At 40.8% G+C, this 13,607-nt stretch overlaps 1 pseudogene; it reads right to left on the bottom strand.

Moving 5' to 3' along the window:
• Positions 1-542: 542 nt before the first annotated feature.
• On the bottom strand, positions 543-2,519 carry LOC138035250 (uncharacterized; annotated as a pseudogene).
• Between the last annotated feature and the right edge of the window lie 11,088 nt (positions 2,520-13,607).

A 13,607-nucleotide genomic window follows, 5' to 3' on the forward strand; every position in this document is an offset into this window, starting at 1 on the left:
ACGTTCTGAGTCATTTTCACTGAAAGTATTTCGCAGAATATGAGGCTTTTCATTGTCGGAAACAGTGTTGAGAAGGCAAAACCTAAGGCGAATTTTAGAATATGAGGCTTTTCATGATCTGAAACAGTGTTGAGAAGGCAATACAGAGAATTTTTTTTTTTTTATCTACAATCACTCAAACAGCTGACTATTATAAAGTTCTGGAGATGGAATGATTGTTGAAATCCATGGTCTACTGAAGTTATACCCTTAAGTTTGTACTCCGGAGAGTTTAGGCTCTAGGTGTTGTAACTTACTCGATATGATCTGGGAATTGTCCCGTTCCTAAATCGTTTGTTGGCTGTTATCTCGGTGTATTCCCGTGGTTTTCTTTCCTGTCTACTCCTTCAGGATTTCCTCGGATGTTCCTGGTCGTGATTCCTAAGTAATATCCTTCTCTTCTAGTGGTGTTCGTCTTGGTTAATGCAGAACCACAGAACCGGCGCAGGAAAACTTAGTGTTTAAGAATAACACTCACTCTGTGGCTGTTATCGTGAGCCCTTCTAGTTGCTTTTGCTTTGTTTGACCTTCATTGTGCTTCTTCTTAGGTTAGAACACACTCGTGGCAGAAAAACGAAGGCTGTATCTTGCGTTTGCTGGACCTGCTGTTCATGAAGTAGCATCACAATACAAATGGCGACTTCCAGAAGGCGGCCTACATTCTGGAATATCCACCAACGGCCAGGCGTCCTACATACGTCACATCTGAATAGACACCAAAATCACCCCGCTGCTGCGTACACTGTTTATGACGCATAAGCAAACTCACCTAACCGCACACGCCATGATAAGGTACTGCAGTCGTCCGCATGCTCTTGTCATTTTAAATTTTGGGATCTTATAATATTCTTACGAATTTTCTTTCAGCCGACGTAAATGTATCCTACCGACAATAAGCTCCCTAACAAGACAAATAATTCTTACACAAGAGTAGGAGGTCTTTGGCTTCTAGAAAGTGCACCACGACAAAGTCTCTTACAAGCACCAAGATAACGTGAAATAGCACTACGTGTATGATAAATATGACTTTCTGAAATCTGGGCGGAGCGAATGTTCCATCTTTCGGGTTGTCAATCAAAACCAGGAGAAGCAGACTCAACGCCGAAATGATACACGGGTGTCCAAGAAGCAAATAACAATCGGTTAACTACCAGAGGCAGGCGTTTCCTTGCCGCGTAAGGGTCCACGAATAAGGAAAATGCGCGAATGGAAATAAAAATGAATATTGTCGAAAGTAGCGTCGCTTTTAAGGCTGATAATTTGGTTTTGTCAAGGTACATTCCTAGCAGCTCAAACGGAGGGACTCAGGTCTATAAGTGTGAATATCACAGCAATTCCCTTAGGTGTGTAATGGCCAAGCGTCGTCCCATTCGTTGAATGCCAAAGACCACTCTGGTTCCGGCTCAGGCCATGTTTGCTCGTGATACTCCTTTGGTTTCGACGTTTTTGAGGGCTCCGAATATGAATGACTCGGGTGAGCCCTCGGGCGCTGGTTCGGTTGTTATGAATGTTTGATTCAGTTGAATTGCGGTGTCCCTCGCTTCTGCCTTATTTTTTCTTTTTCTGTGCATCTCTGGGCCCTTAACCTGACCGTGTGAGTGAATCTCACTCATAATTTCTTTTCTGCAGCTGTCGATTTTGGTTGACAACGCCACTTTCTTCTGTTTGCACACATTTCCTATCCAAACTGGAATTTAGTGGACACCAATCCCTGTTGACTTTTAGTCTCTTTTCCGCATATTTTCGTGTTAGGAGGTCTGTCAGTTTTCAAAGTTTTTCTGTCCTTGATCCAGTGTGGTTTTCAGAACCAAACGAAAACAGCTGTCAATTCTTGATTGTTTTAAGTCCCGCTTCACTTCAGACTCAATGACATTGTTGATTTCATTTGCCCGTCTTTCCGCTTGAGAAACATCGTCGCTTCCAACTTTATGTTCCCATGAAGCCACAAAAACCTGAACAACATAAAATCAACTTGGCAGCGAAGCTTTTATAACTCCACGATCTGACGTTCCGCATCGCTCGAGGGTTACTCACTTGAAGCACTTGTCTTTTGCGAAGAGTTTCTGTAAGCGATTAAAATAAATTAGCATTGTAAGGTCTTATGGGTTTCACGCTAGAAAGCGTATATTGGTGGTTTTGGTCACAACTGAGAAAAACAAAGAGAGTAATTAAGGTGGCCATGGAAACATGCTAATAATCGCCAACGAGTCTGGTCTGGAAGTCTGAATTAGGGCTGGCCATTTACAAGGACTCGGGTCATCACAGACATTCTTTAGAGTCCAACGGTTTTCTTTGAGCACAAGCAGATGCTTTGGGTAATACTTTAGATAGAATTATGAGCGGGAAAAGGAAACAAATACGAAATCAAAGCTGAAAGGATTACAAAAATTAAAATAGGGAGATTGTACTTACAACCTGCTGAATTTGCGGCAATGAGTCCTTGGCCTGCGTATTTGCATATGGGGGGAATTTTTCCTGTTCTGAATACAAGCAAGACACAAAGAGATCAGAATTAAAAACAGGCAACAAAATACGAAAGCGGGGCGTTGATTTGAGCAAAAGACCCGCAATAACGTACCAAATGAGTACTTTATAATTTGTTCACCCCATGGGTCGAATATAACATCAGCAAGAAAGGAATTTAAAATTATTTTGCCTTAAAGGATAGTATCACGGTTATTGCGCATATTCGTAGCCGTAAACGAATGGTCTCATTTATTAGCCACTCGGAAGCGACGTTGTAATTCGTGAGGGATATTTACACGTACATGTAAAATCCCGACCGCTGATCTAAGGGCGGTGGACTTCCGCGCAAGATGGCTGAGCGAGAATTTTCACGCGTAAGTGTAAATTCCCTCTCACTTAATCTTAACGTCGATTCAGATTGGGCTTATAAACGATGACATTCGTTAATGGCTAGAACATCCGCAATTCCATTATACTCTCCCTTTGAACAATATATGGCTGGCATGGAGTTTTTAATGCTCATAGAATGTTTTATTTTTCGTGAAGTGTAAATCCAGTTGAGGAACTAAGTGTATGCATAGTGCCAAGTAAGAAATCAGCTTACTTCGTCTAATAACACGGCAATGGAAGGGTGTTTCCAATGTTATACTTTTGCTCCCTGTGAGTTCGGTCCGTTCGAGTTACCTCCCCCTCTCCCCACCGTATTTTGTACGTTCCCGAATGTCTTCTCTTCTGGGTTGAGGTAACTCTGCGTGCCTCGAGTGTTTCAAAAGGTGATATCGCTAATCGCCCGATTAGGCGCACTGTCAAAACAGGTCCGATTTATTCACTGGACATACTGACTTAGTCCGGTGAGTTTTCGATCCTTTGTTCCACTGTGGCCGAAACCTTTCTTGCTACCAGGGCTGTGTTCTTCCATGAGAGATACGGGCGAGTCGGGGGCGAAATCGAAGTGATTTATTGATCGATCGGAATGCCAGCGGCGAACTCGAACGGGCAGACCGCAATTTCCTGGGCCACGATGCGAAATCCGGCTTAAGGCTGACTTAGCGTCGACTTCAAGTAGTGTTACCTCTGCGTGCCTGTTTTTCGAGAGTAACCTGTGATGAAACCTGCTCTGCTCTGTGTGTTAGCCAAAGAGATGATGTTCATTATTTTATGATATGTAAATTAGATACAGGTGTTTTCAAGAAATTGCGCATCTCGATCTAGATAAAAAGCATTTTTTTTACATAATTTTGTTTTTCCTCGCTCCGTCATTTAACAAGTATTCAGACACCACATGTTTGTTTTCTAAAGTCCAATTTTCCATGTATCAGTTCCTCTCTTTCTTCGGCCACCGGGCATAACATTTAGCCTCTACTTGAATACATTTGCCACAATATCACCTCTTGACAAGTTTCATGTCCTCAAGGTGTATCGAGCCTATTGCCAGCAGTGAACCTAGTTTGAGTGCCCAGCCTCCATGGGTCTCCTGTAGCTCACAGTGGCCTGGTAGCGTATCCGAACTATTAACTCCGTAAGGTCGAAGGGTTCGATTCCTGCAAAGGATCACTCGTATTTTCCTGAGTATCCGCCAGTCGCTGTTGAAAATTTCAGCTTTAGATTTGGTATTATTTTGTCACGTTTTTTCACACTGAGTGTTTGCTCTTGTTGGCGTTTTGTTTAGTTTGCTCTAAAGACATGCTGTTGTTGTTAACGCCGGTTATAGACGATCGTCAAGTTTTATTTTGCCAGGTTTCCTTGGACAAGTTTTGTTTGCTAGTGTATAATAATAATACGACAACCGACCTTTCTTTCCATTTTCATTTTATCAAAAATCGGGGCTGGTGTATGACACATTTCGTATGAGCGTTGTTGTAAAAAATTATTTCTCGTAGAAAAACCCGAGACAGCACTAAACCTTGTCTTTGGTCCATACAGTTAGTTACGATACCCTCAAGTGTTGTCCCTAAATTACTCTTGAAACCCGGATGTTTTAGATCAACGAAAACTTGTCAAGAAAAACATTCCACGTTTTCTCTAACGAATACAGGTGCAAGGAAAACTTGTCAAAAATACTTGCAACGTGGAGAAATTGACACTGTCATGGTCAACGAGACAACCCCGTTCGGTTGAGCCTACTGCCACATGTTAACTTCTTCTGTTACACACCTTTCGCGAAACCACTCCTGGAACCTTTACAGGGCTAAATTGCAAAATGCGGTCTCTAACATTAGCCAACCATGGAGCGCGTCGTATGACAACAACAGCTGACAAGAAGAATGTCGTTTCTTTCTTAAATTGCATGCTTCCGTCCCTACCTGTGTGGCATGTTTATATTATTTTTAGATCCTGCTATTTCTATTCTCTTTTTCTATAACAAAACGTACTTTTGTTTGGGTTTTTAAATCCACCTAATGTCAAAACATTTTTCTTCACTTGCGCACGATAGTGCTTTTACACCTTTAGGACTTTGCAAAGCTTGTCGTATTTGATTTGATTGCAGATTCCTGCTGATCGTGGCGAAACTTGTCAAGAAAAACATGCATTAATTTATGTCTTGTTTTGTTGCACTCTCTTCTTTCTAATTATTTGTCAACAATCCCATGAAATATAGACTGACCTCGATGAAACTAAAGCGGCAAACATCACATGAAAAGAATAGATATGTCTTTTTCTTTCGATGAGTCAGCCTTTTTGCACGATGCGTTTAACGAAGCACGTTTACTTTTCAGTGTAGGAAAAAAAGGTCACTGAGCAGTGAATAAAATGCTGTATGATACAACAACTTGTTTCCTGTCAAATGTCGGTGGTTCAAGGAATGTCGGTAGGACCTGAGAGTTTTGAAGACGGCATCTGATTCCGATCCTACCCTGATTTCGTAATAGTGTAATCTACTGAGCCTGTATTCTTGAAGTCAAAGCAAAGCGGTGACGTGTTTTAACGCAAAATTTTCTTGTGGGGAAGTAGTAAGCATTGTATGAATGAAAAATTGTGTGAGGAAAATGTGTCTCAGTACCCCTTTTTGATTACACCAGAGTATTTGAATCAAGTACCGATTTTTAAAAGTAACTTCTTGGCGAATGTTTATTCAGACCATTGCAAATCTGAAAACGATGCATTTGGCAAAGCCAGTGTCAGTGATCACTCTGCTTTCACGCAAGCTTCCAGATCGTCCATGCTTTTTTGGGATTCAAAATATAAAAACTGCGCGGTATAAATTTCAAAATTTCAATTTCAAATAACCAAGAAAATATTTCCTTTAGGTAGCCTCCGTCGTTGAAGGGAAATGGGTCAAGGCGCAAATAAGCTGATTAGAGGCGGTATTGCATAACTACAGAAAGCCTGTCTCCATAGTCATTCATGTGGTTAAATACTCGGAAAGTTTTTCCCTCGAAAATCCGATGGTGAATGAAGATAATTGATATTATATTATAGCGCGCCTTTTACCTCGCATTTTTACTTTTACGTTTGTTTTTTTTTTTCTCCAACTTACCCTCTTGATGATGATAAAGAGATTTTTTTTTTTTCCTGGCAAAGGCGGTCGTTTGGACTTTCATCTTTGAGATATACAACGCTCTATATAATATGGGCATTCTTTAATATCAAACCCCTGGCGTGTTATATCCGCTGTTTACCGCTGTTGGCATGCACAATTAGTTTATTTACTCATTCGTGTAAATAGTCCCTGGTAATTGCTCCAGTAATACTAAGCTATCGGTTGGTATTCCTGTTCTTCTTGTTAGTTTATTTTTGTTTTTGTTCTGAAAGTGCGTCGCTGAAGCGTTCTTTTTTAATAATACGCTTGAAAAAATTGTGTTTCAAGTACCCGAAAGTTGAACGAACTATTGTTAATTTTACTAGAAAAAATTGACCTTGCCGATAATCAGTCCGTAAATAAGAATATGAATATCGAAGAAGTGTTTTCCAAATCTTATTTTGCATAAATTTTTGGAAATTAATCGCTAGGCCGGTTACGTAAGCGCGTCTAACTTCCAACCATTTTGCCTCCCAAAAAACTTTCTAGAAACTGAATTTTCTTTAAAGGCCCACCGACTAACCACCAGTCTTTGCGGGCGTGCAAGCTAGCGTCGCCATTTTCCTGTAATACAGAAACTAGCATTTCTTGAAAAGTCAAATTCCCACGCCCTCACATCGTCGTGTTTTGGGATGCCCAGTATCGTCAAACTTTGTTAATATTTTCCTTATGTTTAAATATTGTATTTTTGGCGTTTATTTTGGTGGTGTGTTTCGTGTTAAAAGCGGAATGAAAACTGTTAAGAAAGGTCGTCCGCCGAGGAAGGAAAAGCGCCATGTATGTTTGGCTCACTACTTCAACCTTAAGATTATTGAACGAAAGGAGGAAGGCGTTTGGATTAAACAACAAATCGAACAGCGAATTCGCAGAAGTTCTTCTTCACGGGATGTTTCTGAAGCGAACCGGCCGATCCGGTTGCACGGATAAGAACAACAACAAAGGCGCGCAAAGGACACTGGTTGTCGGTGGCCCTTAAAGTAAACGAGTCCTTTTCTTGCGTTCTGGACGCTGATTTGGGCAATGATCGTATTGGATTGGCAAAATGAAAAATTACGTTAAAACGCTGTTTTGTTAAGTTTAATTTTGGGTTGTCTTTTTTTGCCTACGATTTTGGTCAGTTAAATCATGATAATAAATTGAATTGAGAAAAGCTGTATTTTGTGCGAAAAAGCTCTGCTTAAGTAATACTAATAATATAAGATAATAAGAATAATAATAATAACTAATAAGAATAAGCTCGATTCAATCCTCTTGAGAGGAGTGAAACACAGGACAATTTAAGGTGAACCTGTCGTGCAGTAAAAATAGCACAATTTCCTAGGTAGAGGGGGTTTCCTGTCTTTAAAGGACTATCTAACTAGAAATATGCAATATAGTACTCTTGGCGGGTTATTGGTACACTGTGCCCTTTCTTTGTGAAAAAACTGTTTTTTTTTCTTTTTAAGGATTGCAGGTTCAGATTTTATTTTGACAATTTCCATGACGAGGAAACCGAAGCGAGCCGAAGTCTTTTGTTTGGTCTTCTTGTTATAGAATTTCATTCGGCAGTATCCCGCTAAACTTTGGCGTAAATGTAGCATCCTGTTGGTCTGTTGTGGCATCATGGCAGTGGTCTGACTTGTGTTTTTGCCTTGAAAGAGCCTTTCAAATAAGCCACACGCATTGCAATAACATGTAAATCTCGTAGCCTTTAGCGCAATTTCACAAAAACAGGTTGAAGAAAAATTGTCGTGTTGTAATTCTTTATTTGACCACCTTTCCAGCTGACTACGAAAACTTCGATGCCATAAAGATTGATTTGTTTGTTTTACCTGTTTCGCGTGTTCTGTTGAATGGGGGTCGGAGTTATTACATGTGGGTGGGCATGTGTGCTTTTTGAGGAGCGTGTAGTTGAAATCATTAACTGGTTTTCCTTTTAAGAGGTTGTCCCGGCGCATTGTTAAACAACAGTAACAAATTCACTTCTTCGCGACTTCACATACCGACTTACACAATGAGTAAAAGAACAAACCGACAACCATCCGCTCAAAAAACACAAAACCACTATTCATAAGTCACGGCAAGATGTTGGTTTGCCTCAATGATATTACAAGGTTTCCTAAAAGAAAATCGCTCGATGTCCTGGTTGTATTATGCAAGCAGGGAACTAGGCTGTCGCGTTTGTGTAGATGATCAATCCTTTGGTAAAACTTGACAGCATCAACGGGATAATATAGGTTTGACAGCAGATGTGTCTTTACAAGGCGGAATCACCATTGAAATTTGGAAGAGAATATTTTCTGTAAATTGATTTAAAAAACGGATAACACTGAAATCACGTACCCGAAAAGTGGCGTGGTTGGTAGCATGACAGCTGTTGTTCAATCTGGCGGACTTACAGTTTTTAATTATGTTTAGCTCTAGTGTTCTTACAAATCTGGAAGGAAGAACGACAACGTGTCGACGCTAATTGCGAAGTAACATGGACTAATCGCCGGACGCGGGCTTCAAGCGCCCTAAAAAACTGGTACGGCGGGGGTTGCTCTCGGCGTTACAACAAACTTTTTAAGGATTTGAGAATCGCTGTACATCTCTCTTTGAAAAATGCGGCACTCCACAATTGGTCAGTGTAGGCGGACCGGGGTTTGGTTGCACTCTTGTATGTCCGCGTTTATGAAACTAAACATAATATGGCCATGTTATACGGGACAAAATAAGACGCGTCTTAGCTAGGAGAACGCGTCTTAGATGAAGACCGCGAACGGCTCGCTCTAAGATGGATACAAAAACCAAGTGTTCGGCGTCCTTATTTGGGTGTAGACGCGACTTACATAAGCCTGGCGTCTTATCTTGGAACAGAATTTTAAGGGCCGGTTTCCTTATTTTTGTCCGCGTCTTAAATAAGACGTGAAGCTTCCTCGTATAATTGGTTTGCGCGTCCTAAAATAAGACGTGAACTATAAAAGGTGCGCATGCCATGTCACATGCGTGAACGACAACAACAAATCGTCATTTCGTTTACAAGTCCCCCAGGCTAACAAAAATGGCCTTCCCGCAGTTCAGCCTCAAAAACACCAACAAAACAGAGAAACTCGTGGACTTTGGTGGAGGAGAAAGAGTTCCTCATCCTTTGCCGGGAATTGGTCAATTGTGCGGGGAACAACTGGATAAACTGTGTGACAAGCGCCGGAGTAAGCCTACTTTCTTGTTTTAATTCGGAAGTTGAATTGCAAGGTGTTTTGGCGGATGGACAAAAGAACAAAGGTGTGTACCTGTTAATTAACAGTTATTCTTCGAGGGTGTGCTAGATTTATAATGATAAAGTCCAAGTAGAATAAATGCTTTATTAAAAGACTCTACAGCAGGCATGTTTGTCCCGTTAAGCTTATGTGTTGCCTTTTACTAGCATTCTATAATGAAGAAAGTATATTCCTTCATCCTAGATGGGTTGATCGAGAAAGGATTTGAAAAGAGAGCATTTGACAAGATACGGTCGAAATACCGGGGAAAGAAAAGAGGACTTTCCAAACGAGAAAAACATATCTTAAGAATTCTCTTCCTTCTTAAAATGACGGCACGCTTTTGTTTCTTGCTACAGCGCGCCATCTTGGATCTTTACCAAAGTTATTGCTTTTAACGGCGTTGCTAGTTTATGGCAACTTCGGCATGTAAATGAGGCTGTAATCAAAAATAACACGAACCTCACGCGAACCATTTAATACGATATTCGCGTCTTATGTAGTACGCGAACGTATAAATGGTACAGTTTCGCTGTCCTATTTAAGACAGCGTCTTAGCTAAGACGCGTCTATTATTTCCCTCCCGGATAAATGGCCCTATTGTCACTAACTTCTTTTCCTTGTTGAGATTGTAATTTGGCCACTTTTTTTTTCTTGTTTTTTGTATTTTACTTCAAAGCTAACTGTAAGAAAAAAACAGTGCTTTGCTCGAGCTCACTTTATAGCAGTTGTAATTCAAGTTTCTTGAGTTGGATACTGTTTGAATTTGTAGATCAGCTTCGTGCACCTTCAGGGACAGTTATGGTTTCATTCGTGGCGCAAGAGAAAGTGAAAGCGAAGATGTTTTCATTTTCCTGTGCAGGGAGCTGAAACATCACTATTCCAGCTTCTTTCAGGTTAGGATCCAAAAACGCTCTCTTTTATTTCTGCCTGTGGAGTAAGATTCTTAATTAATTAATTCCTGTAGGGAACATTTAACAAGGAGAAATACTAATGATGGAGTTTTTTAAATTTTTAAAGTTGTGGTGGTAAATTTTCAGTCGAACTTTGTTATGTGGCTCTGTTTGTAACGCGTAGCATTTGCTTGGTACCGGCGTGGAAGCGGTGTACATCAGGGTTCGAAAGCCGATTAACTGTATCCAGGATTAAGGTAAACTTTTGTTTCATGTTTTTTCAACTTTTTGGTATGTTTCGTTAGCTTATTTTTGTTTTTCAAGATTGACTTCTTCTAATGTAAAGTTTTGCAGAATATCAGCGTTGAACAGCCTTTGGGAGAAAAAAAAAAAAAAAAAAAAAAATAGAAAAATAACCTCCTTTGGTAATTTCTAATCTGGGATTAGCATTAATCGGCTCCTTGAACCAACCGGGACCAGGCCCCGTTGTTTAAAGGCCAGATGACTTAAGGTCTCGTTAGTGACACTAGTCAACTGCCCACTACCCCCCGACCCGCGGGAATAGTGCGGGGAATAGGCCAGTGTCGTATTCTAAACGGTTGGATTGGATCGAGCATGAAATGGAGTCTAACGTGGGGGAATCTTTTTAATGCAAATTATTTCCCCCAGCATTAACCTCCATTTCATGCTAGATCCAGTCGAACCGTGAGAGTACGAAACTGAACTGGCCTATTTAACATTTATGATTGTGTTGAATTTTGCCCATTTTCCCCGGTCAGCGTGGAATCATTCATTGTTAAATCCCCCGGCTACCATAACCTTTGTAACGTGTTCGAAGGCCTCAGTGTTTCAATTTTGGCGTGATTTATGCAACAACCACAATCAAATACTTAAGCCAGTAGATTCTAGATTGAAGGACTCATCATTTACTGGCAATTTTCACTCCAAGCGGCCGCTGTCTAGAAGGAAATTGCGTTGTTGCTGTGCCTTGAATAATTATCAAAACGTGGACTGTAATCCTTTTGGGCAGAAGCGGTTATGTATTACAACTCACAAAAAGGCACGTATGATATGGCAGCAAAAAACAATCAAAGTTAACAATGTTCAAATAAAAACAATACACATCGTTTGCGTCTACGTGGGATGCTGCTGTTTGTGTAAGTGCAGGTTTGTTTGCAAATGTCACTGATCCCTGAAGCCAACAGAGGGTCACGAGGGACGTGGTAAAAGCGTTAAGAATGTTTAAGTGTGATGACAGTACAACATTTCCTTTGGGACCTTCGAGCGAATCTATTGTTTTATTGATATTTGTATCTTATTTTGCATGTGCCTCATATGCAATAAAAGCAATTTTGGCTACCGTTAGGAACAGTTTTGCACCGGAAATGAAAGCAAGATGTGAAATATGCTTGCGTTCTTCAACTTTCTATCGCTTTTGATCAACACAATCGATTTCAAAGGAGGCTTAATTTGCTAGCATCCTTAGAGCAGACGACGATCATTTGAGGTGTACTTTTTTTTGCGAATTCAGTCCGAGACCGCAGTAATTCGAAGAAGGGAAGTAGTGTGGGTGTTGGGAAGTCGTTGTGATCGCTTCCGATTACCTTTCGCGTGAAAATGAAGAGACGTCCATATGTATCTCCGACATGGCAATAAGTCAAGCAAAGAGCTTCGTGACAGGCACCGTGTCTAATTATCACATCTGCTTATGGTACAAACGATACCCACACGAATTTTAGACGTGGTCTGCCAGGGCATCCGACGTAAATAGAAAAAGAATATCATACAAGCATATGCAACCGTAAAAGCCTTATAGCACGACATTCTTTCGCTAAAATTGACTTCAGATAACGACATGTTCACGAGGTTTATCCAGATAACCTCTGTTGGCCTCTCTTTGTTTGCATAGTGCGATGTATTCTTCAAATTCTTCTTTTGAAGGGCAAGTTCTGAGAAGCCTAACTTCCGGTGCAATATGATAGGATAGGATAATTTAATTTTAGATCAAGTATACGGGGAGTGGTTTTTCCCATTCTCCCGAGCCAGAGGCTCCTGTTATAAGTGTTTGACCTAGTGTAATTAAAAAAAAACTAGAAAAAAAATAATTATTATTATTATGATACTATTATTATTCTTATTATTTATTATTATTATTCTTATTATTATAAACGGCCACTGATAAATATCTTAACAAATATGGGCTGATGCCAGGAGACCAACTAGGCGCTAAAGAGGGATGCGCTGGCACTGGGGGGGGGGGGGGGGGGGGGTTGACCCACTTATTCATTTGATTGGATAGTGTGCCAAGACAGCCAGCGTGGAAAGAAGGAATTTAAGCATGGCATGGGTAGATGTAAGAAAAGCTTACGAGCACCGATATCACCGATTGCTGATAGATTTTGTTCTCACTACACAAATTCCCACTCTGGCTCTGCAAGACGATTCAAAAGCTAACAATGAGTTGGACTGACCAAGATCTCAGCAAGAACCGAGCAAGGCTATGAAACATCAGAAATGATTATGTTCCAACAGAGGTTCTTCCCCAGGGAGCCCCGCCCTCTGGTCCAAGACTGTCCACCCTCTGTATAAACCCGATGTTATGGATGCTGAGTGCGACGGAAGGCTACAGAATCTCTAAGCCAATTGGGCAGAAGATCACACACTTGCGTTACATTGATGATCTCAAGTTTTAATGCTGCATCGGAAGGGAAATTGAGAAGAGTGGCAAAGCCGAAATTAAAGTCTTGCGTGAAGGATGTTTGGATTGCATTGGAACGAACACAAGTGTTCAGTGGTACATTTTAAGAAGGGTAACTTACAATGGGACTCAGAAACTCACGTTATCTGCGTAGGAGAAGAGGAATTTGTAGATTGCCTCAAGCAGGGATCACATTACAAGTTCCTTGGAATCATGGAGAACATCAAGCAGGATGACACCTGAGTTCTAGAGATTGCATATATACAAAGATTATCATTGATTTGGTCTCGCCGCAGGTCTGATTTACACAGGAGCCCCCAACGCGAATATAGTTCAACCCCACTTAAACATAGCATCTCATCTGTTCGGACTTTCCTACCTGAAAGTCCCTAGTGATCCGAAATTTACAGGGATCCAAACTTACCTTTCCGAAAATTTCAGCCAGAAAGAGAAGCTCCCGAAAATTCTTGGTGAACCTTTTTAGGGTAAAAATCCGTTCAAAATGGGCAATTATACCATTTTTTGGATGTTCGCAAACTCCTAGTACCTGCTGCAAGCAAGAAATTTTTACAACAACAAATGTTCCGATAATGGCTAGATCTCAAATCGTCTTCCGAACAGATATTTTCCGAAAATTGACTTTGGTGGCCCCTGATTAAAGATGGTTGCGTACAATTCAGTTTGCCCTGCCCTGTGCGTACCTATCTTAATGACAACCCATTGTTGGCCGATTATGGAAATAACAAAGGCTAGTCAGAGAATCAACGTAAAGT

Source organism: Montipora capricornis, unplaced genomic scaffold (genome assembly GCF_036669925.1).
Source record: "Montipora capricornis isolate CH-2021 unplaced genomic scaffold, ASM3666992v2 scaffold_338, whole genome shotgun sequence".
Classification (NCBI taxonomy): Eukaryota; Metazoa; Cnidaria; class Anthozoa; order Scleractinia; family Acroporidae; genus Montipora; species Montipora capricornis.